Source organism: Cupressus sempervirens, chromosome 6 (genome assembly GCF_028749045.1).
Source record: "Cupressus sempervirens isolate cs-2001-9-10 chromosome 6, ASM2874904v1, whole genome shotgun sequence".
NCBI classification, from domain to species: domain Eukaryota; kingdom Viridiplantae; phylum Streptophyta; class Pinopsida; order Cupressales; family Cupressaceae; genus Cupressus; species Cupressus sempervirens.
The window spans coordinates 99,267,724-99,286,660 of NC_143123.1; the positions used below are offsets into that span (position 1 = coordinate 99,267,724).

Here is an 18,937-nt window from a genome sequence, read left to right on the forward strand (position 1 = left end):
AATAGGTAAGGCATTCTTGCATGTTAGACTCACAAAAGCTCAATTTTATCTTGCAAATCCTCAAAACTTGCACCAAGATATGTGGGGCTCTTTCATGTACTTGAGGCTATCAATCCAATTGCATATCGACCTTCTCTACCACTCACTCTACCCCAAATACGTAATGTGTGTTCATGTTTATTTGCTTAAGCCTTATCATTTTGATGCATCTCATATCTTTGATTGGCATGCATTGTAGGTTTAGGATTTGGGGGTAGTGCTGTTGGAGCCTACCTGCATCGTTGATTAGCATACCATCTAGATATTTAACATAGATGTTTTGCATATATGATCCAATAAAACCAATCCACTGTTGACTATGCTACTTGAGAGGATGTTGAAGATATGCATAGATCCTTCCGTCAGTTATTTTCATAGACTTTTTTATGTTTTATCAGCTATATATATATTTGGGTATACAGTACTATGGTGTGATCATTTTTTGTGTTTTCATATGGCATTAGGTCATTGTCTCTTCCTAGTAGGGAGGGATGTCATGAATTGATCCTTTAGGATCTTACCTTTTAGGATTATGAGTGTTGACTTAGACTTTTGTTGACATATTCTGTTAGACTTAGACGGTGGTCGCTTTATTTTAGTCGTAATACTTTGCTAGATTTAGAAATGGTCCAAGTTGCCTTAACACTTTTGACTTTACGATGGTGACTTATATTTCAACTCAATATACTCTTGGGATATGATCTTTATTTTGATGCTTTAATTGATCTATGATGACATTACATTCTATGATGATGCTATATGTTATGATGCAAAATTTTGTTATCATATATTTTACATGCATATATGATGAAACATGACGTGTTACTAAGTTTTACTAGTATTTCATGGTTATAGACCTATTGACGTGATCTTGAGTGTCTTATTGTTTTGGTAGAATGAAGGTGGGGGTGTGGCCGAGGTAGAGGAGGCTAGCTTCTCGGTAATGGTAAGTTTTGGATGATCCAAAATATGCACACCACGTAGATGTAATTGTGCATTCATGATATAAAAAAATTATTTTCTACTTGACAATGTGTGTGTGTTTGGTATGTTTGTCTCTTGACTATGTTGATTAGTGAAGTCAAATCCAATTAAGAGATTTGAAGAATAACTTTGATTTTATTGTGGATAAATTATTTTATGAAAATTATCATCATTTGAGTTTTCATTTTTGTCAGCATCAATTAATATTGTTAAGATGGGAAAAAAAATGAAGTTATAATGTCTTATCTTTTAAATTAACATAAGATTTATGAAACCCATTAAATATGTGCTTAATTCTTTAAAAACAATTTCGTAACCTGATGTCCCCATGTGACTGCTTAAGTGCAATTTGTACTTAAATTTAAGCAACTGCAGTGTCCCCATGCCAATATTTAATCACGGGAAATAGATAATTTAGAATCTATCCCTATTTTTGTGGAACAACCACTGCTTAAAATTTGAAAAAAGCTTTGAAATAAACAGGGGGCTAGAATAAGCAGCCACTGCTTATTGAGAAAAATGACACATGGCTGCATAAGATTTTTCCTATTTTTTATTCTCTAATATTTTCTCAAAAAAATTATTTACAAAATTTATTGTGGGGATTTTTATTTAAACATTCTATTTTAGATGTGTGCTAAGAAATAAGCAACAACAATTAGCAACCATGGGGCCACCAACTTCACATACTGGTGCTAAAAAAGTTGACAGTAGCTATGAGCCAAAATAATCTTAGCAGCCACATGAAGACCTGCCCTAAGTATCTTATATTCAGATAGGCCTAAGGATGGAAACTGTTATTTACAAGTAGTGGGCAATAAATACGATGGTAAGGATTCTGTTTGGGGTTCATCTTGTTTTCTAAGAACAAAGAAAGAAAAACCATTTCTTGAAAAAGGAAGAAAACCTGAAAGGGACTCAATCTGGAAAAGGGTGATATTCTGGAAAGGAAGAATATAGAAAAGTTCGTAGGAGGAAAAGACTTCACTTTATACGAAGATTAGGAGAAGGCAGAGCAAGTCAACCTGGAACTCATTTACAGGAAACATAGCACAATTTGATATATCACATTGTACAATACTCAGGTTCCTTCCTTGTTTTATAACTTAAGAAATCAGTTTCAATTTCTTTTCTCTTCAGGAAGGTTCTTAAAAATCTGTTCTTCCCTGTATTTCGACCAGACTGCGTCTTGTGATTTTTCCTTTGATGTTTTATATCAAAGAGATTCTCTTCCTCAGACTTTTATTCTTTCATTAAAGCTGAAAACGAGTACCTTAAACACAGTGTATATGAGACGAATAAAGCTTAAGACACAAAGGGGTCAATCTATCCTCTCATCAAACTAGTATCCTAGTCGCTGTTTGGACGTTGCCTACATTCTTTAGAAGACAGTTGTTGTGGGTATTAATGTCTAAATTCAGATACAGTTAGTGTACTCCTCAGTTAATTAAGTTTTCATTGCTCCATGAAATGGATAAAAGACTTTACAAATCATGCAAACATATCTCATAGCACGTTGTAAGTACCACCAGATGCCAAAATTTGTGGATATATTTCAGATCTTGACTCGTAAGTAATTCTTTTTAATGGGGAACAAGAATGCAGTTTATCAAGAGTCAAGAATAGAAAATGCTGAAGACCAAAATCTTAGCACCCATGTATGTTCGAGCTCCTTCTCTTTGCTTAAAACTGTGGTGTTATGACATTGTTATTTGATTTTTCTCCACTTTGAAACGCTTCAGGAAAGAATGGTAATGTTTTGTTTGCATCTATGTACTTGTTCATTATGGATATTAGTAGTTTGGGCCAGCAGAAATATATCTGCCAGTCAAAATATATAATTGGCGTTGCAAATGGACTGATGAAGCCAGTCAATAACCTGAGACCAAACTAATTAAATGGGATCTTACAATAAAAAACTTAGAACCAGAGAACTTCTTAGGATAAATTTGGGGAACAGCAAGACCATCAGTTATGCCCTTCCTCTATGTTCTTTAGCTGTTTCCAGACAAGAATATCCTGTGATGTATTTAATTGATCTATCAGTTTGTGTTGAATTTTGTAATTTACTTATCTCCTAGGTCTGGTTAAAAATGTCCCTTGTGAGACTAGTTAAGGGTTTTTTTTCCAACAGACTTTGAGTCTTATTGTGAAACATTTGCTGAGTACCCACAAAATGAGATAGTTGAGTTAGTCAATACTCATGAAACGATGGATTTAGAACTCTAATAGTTTGTTGAGAACCACGGCCAGTATAAGGGATAACATACAGAATCTGTCTTTCTGTCGATTAAAAAAATGGTAAATGGTCAGGATTGTGAGTTTCTTTCTAAAATTCTAAAATGATATTTCTTAAAGCAAGATGCTGTGTGCATGATTCGTCTTTTTAAGCACTATTGTTTAATTGATTTCTACTTTTCTGGAGATTAGATTTTTTTTTCCAAATATGCTAGAAACCGTAAGTGGTTGAGTTACTACAACATACAGCCCTGTATTGAGATTTACCAGTCTTTCTCGTATTGTGAAAGCATTGTATAGATTTCTGATTGTGTTTCTGAATGCACTTAAATAAGCCAATCAATTCTTCTTGAGAATTCCAAGAAATGTTAGTGTGATTGCTGCAAGTATGGATATATGCAGAGAATGATTTTGATAAGTTTCCGGTTGCTTGAGAATGTAAAATACAGTTTAATTCTGTGTTCCCCGAGTTTCTGGGATGGGGATGGAAGGGGAGTGGGATGGATTTCCGGCACAACATATAAATATAGGAAATTTTTTAAAAATATACACTGAGATTTGCAAGTATACATGTCATTCATATGAAACTAAGTGCAAAGCACGTCATTTAATCATTATAGAACCTTAACATACACCATTTGAATGCTATCTAGGAAATAATAACTGATTTAGTATGCAATTGTCAACATGCATATCAACATATGAACAAAAATATAAGTTTAGCAATCAACAATATCATAGATGTAACATCCGGTTTTCCCGGGTCTAAATCAACATCTATCATATTCAATAATACAATTATAACTTCAATTTAATAGGAAGACAATTACATCATTAATGTTCATGTGAATAAGATTTACCGTTAAAATCAGTTAGACAAAATTTCTTAACTAAAACTTAAAACACCATCAAACGAAATTACTACAGAAATTAAAAACCACATACCTCGGAAATTGAGATCGAAATCAATACTAGGGATGCTTCTACAACCACCCGGGTTAGTCCACAATACCAATTTAACAATATCACATGACAACTATCACCTAAAAACCACTATCTCAAAATCAAATGATAATTACAATTAAATACCACTAAATTTAAAATTAGGGCATCACATACCATTGTATCAATTAGGGCATTGTTTTCCATCAGTTCATTTAGGGCTTTTGATACCACTATATCACTTCCGCTACCATGGAATTCAATTAGGGTTCCAGTCATCATTCAATCAATTAGGGCTTCAGGTTCCTTTCCTTCCGATTGCTTAACTGTGACAGTATCTCAAGATTAGAAATATACTTATATTCAATATTCATATAAATGAAAAACAATCAATGAATCTATCTCTTGCATCTAGGTGTAGAATAACGGTAACAATGAAATGACTCAATTTAATCTTACCTCATAAATAAAAGTGATAATACCTGTTTCCAATAAACAATTGACTGCATAGCTTATCTCTGTCTGATGCACAACTAACATTTTGGGGAGAGGTGAAACATTGCCAGGGGCTTAACCACCCAACCTCAGACCACAACTTGTCCCCACATGATCTCTAATGAGAAAGGCCCTCCCTACTCAGAATAGACAAGAGTCATCTTGCCATCCACTGGGCTTCCTGGTAATTAACTCACCATACGACTTGGCCACAGGAGATCATAATAATAGGAATATGCATGAGCTATTAATTAATTCATATTAAATGATAAATATTGAAATATCATAACGGATACTGATTCATATTATTGATGATTCCTTTCTCACGCCTCATCACCCATCTTCTTGGCTACACAGCTAGGTGAGTCCCAAGTATTCGGAATTCTCAGAGCAAACAACTCTATCAAATATTCAAGAAGATTACATACATCCGTCATTTCACATTCTGTGTTTACATAAATTATATTCTTTAAAGATTTCAAAAAAATCGAATGCTTAATTACTTAATTTAATCATAACTGAATTCTCTTCCGCGTTCTTGCAGATTATCTCCACCTCTTCACCATTTCATGGTTCCTCTGTTGGTGAATTCCTCGATGTTAATATTATTCTGGATTGTTTGGAGAATTCTGATAGCATGTGCATTGATGTTGTTTTATAAAATCAATCAAGTTTTTAAACAGTTGCCATTTGAATTTATAAATGATGTATTCTCAAGGTTACTCGATTAATGATCTCTGATGCACTTTAGAAAACCAACTAGTATTATATATTAATCACAAACTAATATGCCTAGCCAGCTATGGATGAATACTAATGAGAAATGAAAAGAGATGGAACATTTTTTTTTTTCAAATTTATTCACAGCATTGTTTTACACCTTCTCCACCTATGATGGTATCATTGCTTGGTGAATGCATTGGTGTTTTAATTTCATGTTATCATCTTGTAAAGAAGAGAAATGTATTTTAATTCTGTGATAAATGGTTATACAGATTTGATATTCTTTCATGGCAGAGTAAAGCATCATTATGTAGATTTCATGATTCCAAATCTATTAATAAGCTCTTTGAATTCGAACCAAAATATGTGTGTGTGTGTGTGTGTGTGCAGTAGAGTTGTGGCTCGTGATAGCTCTAACACAATTCGGTTGCTCTGTCGCTGGGAGAAGACCTCTATTCTGAAAACCACAGCCAGAGATATGAAGGAAATCGAAGGCGGATGAATGAGCAGTAATATAATTTAATATCTTTCCCAATTATCTTGAGAACCCTTGGATAGCAAGGAGATGGTAATGGAAATAAGAATGAAAAGATTGGGTTGGAATACAATATGAGACTATAAAAAGAAGAGCTTGACTTTACGACTTCTTGCAGTTACAAGAATCCATTCGAATTCCCAAGAAGTCTATACGAATTCAAAACATAAATTCGATTAAACATGCCAAAAAACAACCAGTTAAAAATAAAAAAAAGAGAATAGAATTGGAAGATTAAAATTTGAAAATTGTAAAAATACAATTATTATAATTCGAACATTATTATAATCTTATTTGTAACATTACTTATTATTTATTAAATTATAATGGTGGCAAATCATTTTATTTATTAAATGCACATATATAAATTATTATTAAAATAATATGACAAAAGATAAATTAAAATCCTTTAAGATACGTTTTATATTTTAACTTAATTATTTTAAATAAATTATTTATTAAATAGCTCATGCGGGTCCTGCAAATGTGTTATGTTCCAAGTCGCTAGGTCCTCTACCCATCTACTCAGTGATGGTGATGCTCTTGCCTAATTGTTTTTTGACAATGCTTCCACGGTTCCACCCCTTCGACATGTTTTCTACAAGGAAACTCGCCTATAATTAAATTATAAATTATTTAATCATAAATATTCGTAATGGTTAATCTTCATCTCAATTCCATGAATTAGTGATTAACGATCATCTAACATATTATCTTCACTTGAAATCATAACGATTAACTATCTTACCTTTTTGCCAGATTATAACGAATTAAACTGCCAACTGACTCAATGTGAACCTCAACGGCTATATTCTAAATTAGGTCAAAATTTGGGATGTAACATACCATTCCCCTTGTGGTTCATCGTCCTCGATGAACTTGAAATTGTAACGAACATTATAAAGGAGTATTTTAAAATTGGAATGTATCGTACCATTCCCCTTGTGGTTCATCGTCCTTGATGATCTCTGCAAATTAGGCACTAAAGAATATTCCAAATACAAGATATATTTATATATATATATATATATATTTATAACATTGTGATATCATCTCTTTTCTCAATTGGGTCAGAATCAAAATCCTAATTGAAACTCAAGATCCATTCTTACTTTAAAGTTTCCAGAAAGATACTGCATGGTAACATAAAATTAAACACGTACTCACTTGAGTTTACTTTACCGTAATGGTGGTCATCTCAGCATCGGTTGAGTTGATTCTATTTCATATTCCTGTCATACTCATGTAGACACTCACCATATCATTAGTTTGATTCCATATTGATATCATCATTCAAGAGGATTTTTAGGGTTCAATAAGATAAGTATTTAAAATTGAAATTCTTCAACCAGCAAGCTCTAGATCATATCTTGATCATAATTTAAAGCACTCATACGTACCATCTGGCATATGGCCCTCATTAATGGATAGATCATCCTTGCAAACTTACAGATTGCCTGAAATAGGTTAGTGAATCCATGTTTTTCCATTGTAACCTTGGCCTTCATGCCCAACATTTCATTAGAATAATCATTTCATGATGGGATATCTCCAAAACAATATACAACAGCTCAATATGTAAAGTCAACATTGCATGTGTATTATACATGTATAACAATGTGTCAAAGGGTAAAAACATGATATACTATGCAAGATCATCAAACCAAGATCATAAGCATCTGAAACAATTCATAAAATTCTCAAGAGTATTCTTATCATTCATTTGCAAATGTCTGGAAGTTTATCTTTTCCATTTCTGTGATTTAGGCTTCCATGCCCACCTTGTCAAGGTTTACATCTGTAAACAAGCATTGATAGTTCCAATTATGCAAGTGTGTTTACTCCTTACTGGAGGACATAATGATCTTGTTGTTTAACCAACATCAGAAAGGATCATGGTTCATAGTTTCACTTTCCTTCAATTCAAGTTCAAATAGGTAACAATTTATTTCTGTCATTAATTATATAGAGAATTATTTAGCCATCATGATGGATTTAGATAACATTTTATCAAGATTATATAAATTGTGTTTGGATTGCGCAAGCCTCGGCCTTGAACCTTACTCATCCCTCATACATTCTAACTTGTTAGAATGGCTTTCTCGGAATGCTTATCAGTCCGACCATCAGAGCAACCCGGTGGGTTGAACTCCCAATTATTATTCTCAAAAATAACTGAAGCGTCTAGACAATCAACAAAGATCACATGTTTGGCATATTTGCCCATATTTACCCTGGCCAAGGATTTCAAAGTTGGGTCTACAAACCCGATCTCCACCTCCCGACTTGCCAATCATTTTTATCTTCTTAATTAGGTTTCGTCTTTAACATATTACATTTGTCCACTTTATATCATTTCAGCCTTCCCGACTATTTTGAGTGTTTTCCAGTGATTTTCCAAGTTTTGATTGCAATATCCAATTATGCAAAATAAATCCTTTTTCAACATTGCATTTCAATTTCTCAGAAACAGTGTTGGACCCAAGGTTTCAGCGTTGGACCCAGCACTCTGATACCATATGTAACATCCAGTTTTTCTAGGTCTAAATTAACATCTATCATACTCAATAATACAGTTATAACTTCAATTTCATAGGAAGACAATTACATCATTCATGTTCATGTGAATAAGATTTACCGTTAAAATCAGTTAGACAAAATTTCTTAACTAAAACTTAAAATGCCATCAAATGAAATTACTACAGAAATTAAAAACCACATACCTTGGAAATTGAGATCGAAATCAATACTAGGGATGCTTCTGCAACCACCTAGGTTAGTCCACAATACCAATTTAACAATATCACATGACAACTATCATCTAAAAATTGCTATCTTAAAATCAAATGATAATTATAATTAAATACCACTAATTTTAAAATTAGGACATCACATACCACTGTATTAATTAGGGCATCATTTTCCATCGGTTCATTTAGGGTTTTTGATACCGCTATATCACTTAAGGCTTTCGATACTACTGATTCAAATAGGGCTTCCGCTACCACAGATTCAATTAGGGCTTTCGCTACCACGGAATTCAACTAGGGCTTTCACTACCACGAAATTCAATTAGGATTCCAGTCATCACTCAATCAATTAGGGCTTCAGGTTCCTTTCCTTCCAATTGCTTAACTGTGACAGTATCTCAAGATTAGAAATATACTTATATTCGATATTTATATAAATGAAAAACAATTCACGAATCTATCTCTTGCATCTAGGTGTAAAATAACGGTAATAATGAAATAACTCAATTTAATCTTAACTCCTCATAAATAAAAGTGATAATATTTGTTTCCGATAAACAATTGACTGCATAGCTTATCTCTGTCTAATGCACAACTAACATTTTGGGGAGAGGTGAAACATTGCTATGGGCTTAACCACCCAACCTCGGACCACAACTTGTCTCCACACGATCTCTAACGAGAGAGGCCCTCCCTACCCGGAATAGACAGGGGTCATCCTGCCATCCATTGGGCTTCCTGGTAATTAACTCACCATACGACTTGGCAACAAGAGATCATGATAACAGGAATATGCATGAGCTATTAATTAATTCATATTAAATGATAAATATTGAAATGTCATAACTGATACTAATTCATATTATTGATGATTCCTTTCTCACACCTCATTACCCATCTTCTTGGCTACACAGTCAGGTGAGTCCCAAGTATTCGAAATTCTTAGAGCAGACAACTCTATCAATTATTCAAGAAGATTACATACATCCATCATTTCACATTCTGTCTTTATATAAATTATGTTCTTTAAAGATTTCAAAAAAATCGAATGCTTAATTACTTGATTTAATCATAACTGAATTCTCTTCCGCGTTCTTGCAAATTATCTCTACCTCTTCACCATTTCATGGTGTCTCTGCCTGTGAATTCCTTGATGTTAATATTATTTTGGATTGTTTGGAGAATTGTGATAGCATGTGAATTGATGTTGTTTTATAAAATCAATCAAGTTTTTAAACAACTGCCATTTGAATTTATAAATGATGTATTCTCAAGGTTACCCGATTAATGATCTCTAATGCACTTCAGAAAACCAACAACTAGTATTATATATTAATCACAAACTAATATGCCTAGCCGGCTATGGATGAATACTAAATCAGAAAAGAAAAGAGATGAAACATTTTTTTTTTCAAATTTATTCACAGCATTGTTTTACACCTTCTCCACCTATGATGGCATCATTGCCTGGTGAATGCATTGGTGTTCTGATTTCATGTTATCATCTTGTAAAGAAGAAAAATGTATTTTAATTCTACGATAAATGGTTATATAGATTTGATATTCTTTCATGGCAAAGAAAAGCATCATTATGCAGATTTCATGATTCCAAATCTATTAATAAGCTCTTTGAATTCGAACCAAAAAATAATAATAATAATAATAATTATATATATATATATATATATATATATATATATATATATATATATATATATATATATATATATATATATATATATATATATATATATATATATATATATATATATATATATATATATATATATATATATATATATATGCTGTAGAGTTGTGGTTCGTGACACCTCTAACATAGTTCAATTGCTCTATTGTTGGTAGAAGACCTCTATTCTAAAAGCCATGGCCAGAGATATGAAGGAAATCAAAGGCGAATGAATGAGCAGTAATATAATTTAATATCGTTCTCAGTTATCTTGAGAACCCTTCGATAGCAAGGAGACGGTAATGGAAATAAGAATGAAAAGATTGGGTTGAAATATGATATGAGACACTATAAAAAGAAGAGCTTGACTTTACGACTTCTTGCAGTTATAAGAATTAATTCAAATTCCCAAGAAGTCTATATGAATTCAAAACATAAATTCGATTAAACATGACAAATAATAATCGGTTAAAAATAAATAGAAGAGAATAGAATTGGAAGATTAAAATTCGAAAATTATAATAATACAATTATTATAATTCAAACATTATTATATCTTATTTGTAACATTACTTATTAATTATTAAATTATAATGGTGCCAAATCATTTTATTTATTAAATGCACCTATATAAATTATTATTAAAATAATATGACGAAAGATAAATTAAAATCCTTTAAGATACTTTTTATATTTTAACTCAATTATTTAAATTAAATTATTTATTAAATAGCTCATGCGGGTCCCATAGATGTATTTTGTTCCAAGTCGCTAGGTCCTCTACCCATCTGCTCAGTGATGGTGATGCTCCTACCTAATTCTTTTCTAACAATGCTTCCACCCCTTCGACGTGTTTTCTGCAAGGAAACTCTCTTGTAATTAAATTATAAATTATTTAATCATAAATATTTTTAATGGTTAACCTTCATCTCAATTCCATGAATTAGTGATTAACGATCATCTAACATATTATCTTCACTTGAAATCATAACGATTAACTATCTTACCTTTTTGCCAGATTATAACGAATTAAATTGCCAACTGACTTCATGTGAAACTCAACGGCTATATTCTAAATTAGGTAAAAAATTGGGATGTAACAATAGAAATCTGGAAATCTAAATATTTTGAAAGGCTAGAGGGCTGCCATAAAGTTTCATCATCATGTTCAAGTTCAACATAAAAAATGAAGTATAGAAAAATGAAATTAAGCACGAAGCATGTCATTTAATCATTATAGAACCTTAGCATACACCATTTGAATGTCATCTAGGAAATAATAACTAATTTAGTACTCAACTGTCAATTTGCATATTGATATGTGAACAAAAATATAAGTTTAGCAATCAACAATATCATAGAAATCTGGAAATCTGAATATTCCCAAAGGATAGAGGGCTGCCATAAAGTTTCATCATCATGTTCAACTTCAACATAAAAAATGAAATATAGAAAAATAAAGTAGATTGCTGCTCCTATTCTGCTTCAGCCACCATAGCATCAAGATAAGGTCCTTATCCTCACTATCATGCTCTATAGGCATCGCAATCTGATCCAATGGAACCCCAACCAATCATAAAAAAAATTAGACTCTTTCAAGCTACAAATCTATTTAAAAAATGGAAAATGGAAGCATAAAGAGTTTCATACTTGGTGCACAATAGAGGAAGCTCAAACCCCTATAAAAGCTCTTGGAATTTAAAAAAAAATCACCTCCTCTTCTTGCAAAATAAAAACTCAAGTTTGCTGCTATAAACTCAAACTTCATATGCAAAACAAAGAATGTCAAACAAAGCCATTTGTGGTCATTTTTGACCTTTTAGGGCAAGTGGGGAGGCAGGCTCCACTGGATGCCCAAATTCATGCAAAAAAATTAAGTTTGAAACTTTATTTTTTTGTTTTAATGTCATTTTTATTGGGGATGAACTGTTGTCCCCGAGATGGTCGAGGGATGTCTGTGACGTCCCCTTCCATACTATGGACTGTGGTATGTCCCCAATTTCTTGCCCACACATCCTCAAGTCTTCGGGACATTTCCTATCAACTTTGGGATTTTGGGGACGGGAGGGGGATGTCCCACACCTGTCTCAAGTATGTCCCCGTTTCCAAAACTTGTTTTTATTTTCGGGGGGGAGCGCGTCCCTCGGTTACATAGGTTCTGTTTTATACTAGTAACCTTTCTTAAAAAGGAAATTGTTTGTATGATGAGTATGATAATAATGAAATTGTTTTTCTTTCATATATATAAGAACGTTAGGTATGGAAGGGTGTCGATTGTGGAAATTGCAGGGAAGGGTAGAAATGGAATAAACAAGATTAGTGATAAACAAGATTCAATCCTTGTGAATGTTCTAACTAAGATGTAAGCTCTACTGTAAATCAATTCCCAAGAATACTCACTAGATGGATGATATCAAAGGTTGATTCCAAACATTGGTTCTATTAACTATTTTTCAAAATTGTGGCTATCTCCAGTGATATTGTAACTTCTCTAATCAGAGTAGCAAGATTAATAAAAGAGTGGCTCAAGAAGCCAATGGCATTCAGGAATGTAAATTCTTTTTATCACCTCGAGGACAACGAGTTACCTTCACCATCCTCTTATAATAGAATGTGCCACTTGAGAAAAGAGGTAATGCATTGAATTAATAATTAATGTTATGTTAATCATTTATCCTCAATGGTATTATTCATGTATGTCCTTATACATGTAATGTGTATGTGCTTATAAATAGGTAGTTGCAATTCTCACATCCCATGTATATTGATGTTCAAGCTCATTGTAGATGTATACATATAGTCTGTAATTATTTCATGACATAAATGTATATATGTATATACATAGATTTATAATTTACATATATGCACCTATTGCAACTTGCATACAATGCACTTGTATACACACACACATGTTTATATGTACAATAGAGAATAATAAGGTTGTTCCATAAAACCAATAAAGGAGATTTTCAATGTAATTCCTTTCATGATATAATAAATGCAATTTTTTTCGTTAAAGAGATTTAATTCTTCTAATTAAACAATGAACAAGCCAAGGACTTCCAACCCCCCCTAACAGTGGGTGACAAAAAGTTAACTAATCTTAACTCCTTCTAATCTGATGACCAAGATACTTAACTATAGGTTTTGACTTGGATGGAAATTCCAACCTTTCTCCATGGGTTTGCATCTTCTCTCTTTGATGATACTCTCCCTCCATTCTTGAGGGCAATCTTCTCTTGCATCCAGTAACATATGGAGAAGTTAGCCATACTTATATTTATTCAACAATAATATTTCAAACTAGCATAAATCATTTAGATTATCATCCTTCATCCAAGTTGTCAGTATACAACTTTATTCATCCTTAAATATTTAAATTCTACTGAAACATCATAATTAAACAAATTAATTTCATACTTTTCGTCAAACAATTATAATAGTTATTTAAAAAGTATACGAGGGTTGTAAAATTGATTCCAAGGAAGTTGTGTGGGAGATCAAAAGTTCAATGGATGGGAGGTAAAGCCTCCTCCAATATGCTCTCCCTCTTCTTGAAAAACATCAAGTTCAATATCAGTAAAGGAACAAAGTTCAGAGAATTCACACTTTACAAATTTCTGTGAACTTTTGCACATAGTTAATTCAGTTAAGCAGTTATTTTCCTTTCCAGATAAATCAGTTTATATCATTAGTTATTCTATTTTCATGTGAAGTAGTTACTTTTGAATATCATATTTCCCTTAATCTTTGAATGCTGCTTGAATCAGTAATTATAAGTCTTCATATTCATATGAAAAGGAGAGAGTTACTTCTTGTTAATTTAATATTTAAGTAGTTAAGATTAGCATGTTACAAGCTACTTCTATAGAAACTTCAATGAGTGAGTTTTATGTCATTTTTGAGAAAAGCCTTCCAATGTTTTCTTGTATTTCTGCTAGCACAACTTTAAAGAATGCTTAGATTGTGGACAGTGGGGCCTTTAGGCATATGACATCAGCACAATAGTCTTTTACCAAAATTGAAAGAGCATAACTTTAGAGTTTAGGTTGAACTTCATAATGATGACAAGCATCTAATAGCAGGAGTTGGTGGAATTCCTTTTCAATTATAATTAGCCAACTCTTCGGAGTTTGTTCTTGGTCTTATTAATTTTTTTCTCTCAGTTTTGGAAATGGAGGATATTGGCTTTCCAGTTGAATTGAAGGATCACAAGTTCTTATAAAGGTGAAGGGATCTATCCCAACTATAGAATAGTTTAAAAGGTATTTTAAAATGCAATATTTATAGGTTACAATGTAAGCAAAGTGTAGCTTTAGTTCATAATAGTCATAATCTGTGTGAGAAATGGCATAAGCGGATGCATCACCCAATGTTGCCTATTTTGAGGGAGATCGTCACGGAACTTGTAGGCTTCAATATTGGACGATAGGGAGTTTATAGAGGAAACACACTTGGAAAACATGCTAAGATTTTTTTTCCAAGCAACAAGCAAAGGTCTAAAGAGATTTTAGACCTAGTGCATTTAGATGTGTGGAGTGAATCTATAGGATCTATTGTACGAAGTGTGTCCTATGTTTCCTTCATTGATGATTTCTCTAACAAGGGATGGGGCTGTTTGTTAAAGACTGAGTCAGTTTTAGGAGTTCAACTCTGTAATTGAGAACCAAAATGGGAGAAGGTAAAGGTCTTGAGATGGAACAATGGGGAAGAGTATATCTCGAAGGAATTTGAAAGTTTTTGCAAGTAGGGATAAAGAGGGAGTTGATAGTTTTGTACAAACCATTGCAGAATGGGGTTGTAGATGGAGAAACTGATCAATTATAGGGGTTGTTAAAGCCTTGATTCATGACCTAGAGTTTCTGATGTTTCTATAGGTAGAAGCATTTCTTACAATTCTCTATCCAAAATGGGTGTCTTTTAGATTTGGAGGATGACACTAGAGGAGACGTTTAGTGTTTTGAAGCCAAAGGTGAGTCATTTTTTGCATCTATGGTTGTCTAGTGCATATCTACATGCATATAGAGAAGAGGACTCATGGTAACCTTCTAGCAATAAGGCTTATTTGTAGGTTACAATAAGACTTCAAAGGCCTATAGAGTCTAAAGTATAGAGCTAAGAAAAGTTAAGAGTTAGCAGGGATATCAAGAGGAAGACTTTGTGTCTAGAAATTCATAGCAATTCAATTGATTGAGGATGAGAAGTAAGGAAACCCCAAAGTTTTAAGCTCAAAAGATTGTAGTTGTTTTAGTTCAAGACGACGATCCCTAGGGAAGGAGTTATAAACTTCAGCCCCATCTTCTATTAGGAGACTTTGACAGTTTGAACAAACATTGAGGGATGCTCAAGAGTGCATCGAGGCAACTAGGAGCACATTCAAGGAGGATAGGCCTCTAAAGAGGTTTCCTAACTACACGGTATAGATGAATAACATCATTGAGTCTTCCAACCTCTAGGAATTAGTTGATTTGTAGCTAGCTGATGCCTTGACTAAGCTCTTTGCAAGAGGGAAGTTTTAAGCATTTAGATACAAATTTATATTGGTCCCTAATTCCTTCCTCAATAAGAGGGAATGTTGAATTTCTATCTTAGTGTGGAACTGGTGCACAAGTCTACAGTGAATACACAAGTATTTAAGTTATTTTTGTAATACACTTAAGTTATAATCTTCTTTTTTTCTCGGTAACAATTTTTTTGAATTTAATAAAGTGTAATTACATTATATTGCTAAAGATTAAAAGTTTTTGTCATCCACCCCAACCTGCAGCTATCTACCTCTACTTCTTGAAGGCTCATTACAAACTTGATTAGCAAAGTACATTTCAAAAAGAACCCTAACCTTAGCCTTGCAACCCTTACGAAATCGACCCTTGCAGCATGTTCTTAACAATAAAAAATGCAAGGAAAACCACTGACCCAGTACCAAAACCAAATTTACATTCACCATTACAAATCATGTCTGGGAAACCAAAAATGTAACTGATCAAAACAGAATGTGGCACCTGTAGCTCACATGACACGACTCAATCGTTGCACACCACATTAGCACTAGTTGCACCTTCATCCACACCACCATTATGACAAAACCAAAGACCACCATGTAGAGACCCATAATGGTCAAGCAATAGTTACTAGAGTGTTGCATAATTACAAAGTTCTAAACCATAGAAACAAACATTCTCCTAGCCATCCCAGAAACACAAAATGGCCATTCCCCACCCAACAACAAAAGATCAAAGATAAACTAGACCAAAATAGCATATTGTGCACAAAAGAAACCAATTATGGGTACTTGTTGAGGATCTTCCACTAGCTCTTAGTGTTGTCCTTGTCCACTCCACCTGCAATGCGCTCATGCAGCCATGCATTAATTTTTGCCTTTGTGAAATCCTTGCCACCATCACCCACCTCCTTCCTTTTCGAGAGCTTCTCTTGTAATCTAGGCTTGTCCTCTTGAGAACTTCCAAATTCCCAATTCATCCTGTCAATGTCTTTATCCAAAAAGAAAATCATGACCACCATCTCGAATGCCACCCAACCATTCTAGGCTTCTCTAAACCTTTTGCTCGTGTTTCTCTCATCAAAGCACCACTGAAAGGTGTGTACCTAGTGCCCTCAATCTTCACTAGGCCACTCTTCTTATCCCTTAGATATATTCCAATTCTTGGGATGGATTTCTCTAAGGGCCCGTTTGGTTGCTGGCATAGGAATTGGGAAATAGAATTGATAATGGGAATGGGAATGAGGATTGAGATTGGGATTCAAATTTGCAATTCCAGTCTCGTTTGGTTCACCTAGAATTTGATCGAGAATATGTTAATCTCATGTTTGGCTGTACAAAACTGGAATTGGAATAGGGAATAGGAATTTAATTTATTTAAACTTCTTAATAGCATACACAGGACTGCTACATAAATCTTTGCAAATCTTAAATAGCTACATAAATCTTTATACAACATAAACAAACATATATTTGTCAATTATTGAAGAAAAACAGTAAAAAAAATGTTATCTTTATAACATAGTTACAAAAATCTTTGTACATCATAAATGGACTTATATTTGTCAATTTTTGGAGGAAAATCATAAAATATATGCTATCTCTATATACAGTCATAATATCAATACATATTACATAACTAAACCTGGTGAAATTGTGGACTCTTGCTTCCAGATGGACAGCAAGGGATGTCGATTTTCATACAAATCAGTCAAATCCATAACTGGGTTGATACTAAATCTTACACAGCCTACATAAACATTTGTATATCGGAAACAAAATTATATTTATCAATAGTTGGATATAGATATTCAAAGAAATCTTCACAATTATGATATTATATAGGTAAGCATTGCTTCAAGATGGATAGAGAAATTGCAGGGCCAGAAGCATGACTGAATTTACATCAATACAAATTGCAGGGGTAGAGGCTGAAATAAATCAATAGTAATCATTGGTATCAAGAAATTGGTCTTCAATGTCATTAGGGATATCACTTCCAACAAATATGAATCCAAATCTGTGGAGAATGAACCTACAACATCATCGATATACTTTATATCCCACTCCATACAAATCAGTCAAATCCATAAGTAGGTTGATACTAAATCTTACACAACGTAGAAAAACTTTTGTATATCATAAACAAAATTATATTTATCAATAGTTAGGCGTAGATCTTCAAAGAAATCTTCACAATTATGATATTATACAGGTAAACATTGCTTCAAGATGGATAGAGAAATTGCAGGGCAGGAAGCATGATTGAATTTACATCAATACAAATTGCACGTATAGAGGCTGAAATAAATCAATAAAAATCATTGGTATCAAGAAACTAGTCTTCAATGTCATTAGGCATATCACTTCCGACGATTATGAATCCAAATCTGTGGAGAATGAACCTGACAACATCATTGATATACTTTTTATCCCACTCCATTTCTTGGAAAGAACCATTGCAGCAACAAATCTGGGAATTCAAATCTTCCAAAGGAGCTCTCTGTAGATGGAAATTCATCTCTTGAGTCTTCATGTTTGACATTGAGTACAGGAACTAGAGATGTTGAAACCTTAGCTCCACCAGTACCTGCAAAAAAACATTCCCATTTTCGGATTCAAAAATGCCTCTAAGGGGCACCATTATTGTATCTGGAGACCTTGTTTCGTCTTTCCTACATTGTCGAGTTGCTCATAGGTTGACCATTACAACATCCAGAGACAAATGAAAGCTGCTACAATCATGGAGTATATCTTGGATGGGAGTTCATACATGCATCATGCCCTCAAAATGAAGCGGATCTAAAAATATTATCAAATAAGAAAAAGTCAAAATGGGAATAGGAATAGCCTATTCTAATAACATTTATTTTTGGGAATGGATAAAAGCTCATTTTGGGGCTAAAATGGGAATACGTATTCCTATTCCCCATTCGAATTCTACGTACCAAACAAGGAATAAAATCATATTCTAATTTTCAATGACTATTTTGGTTGCCTTCCAACAACCGAACAGACACTAAGATTTCATCAAAACCTCCTAC

At 33.2% G+C, this 18,937-nt stretch overlaps 1 long non-coding RNA gene across 7 annotated transcripts in view; it reads left to right on the plus strand.

Annotated features, from left to right (window-relative positions):
- The window catches only part of LOC149551421 (uncharacterized), a 148,111-nt gene that overhangs the window by 98,294 nt on the left and 30,880 nt on the right, over positions 1–18,937 (plus strand). For 4 of the 7 annotated variants that reach the window (XR_016352740.1, XR_016352738.1, XR_016352739.1 and 1 more), the window contains one exon: positions 935–985. This is a non-coding gene — a long non-coding RNA (uncharacterized LOC149551421). Of the gene's footprint in view, positions 1–934; positions 986–5,242; positions 5,578–14,559; positions 14,621–18,937 lie in introns of those variants that run through there. The other 3 variants (XR_016352741.1, XR_016352736.1, XR_016352742.1) reach the window with 3 other exon arrangements.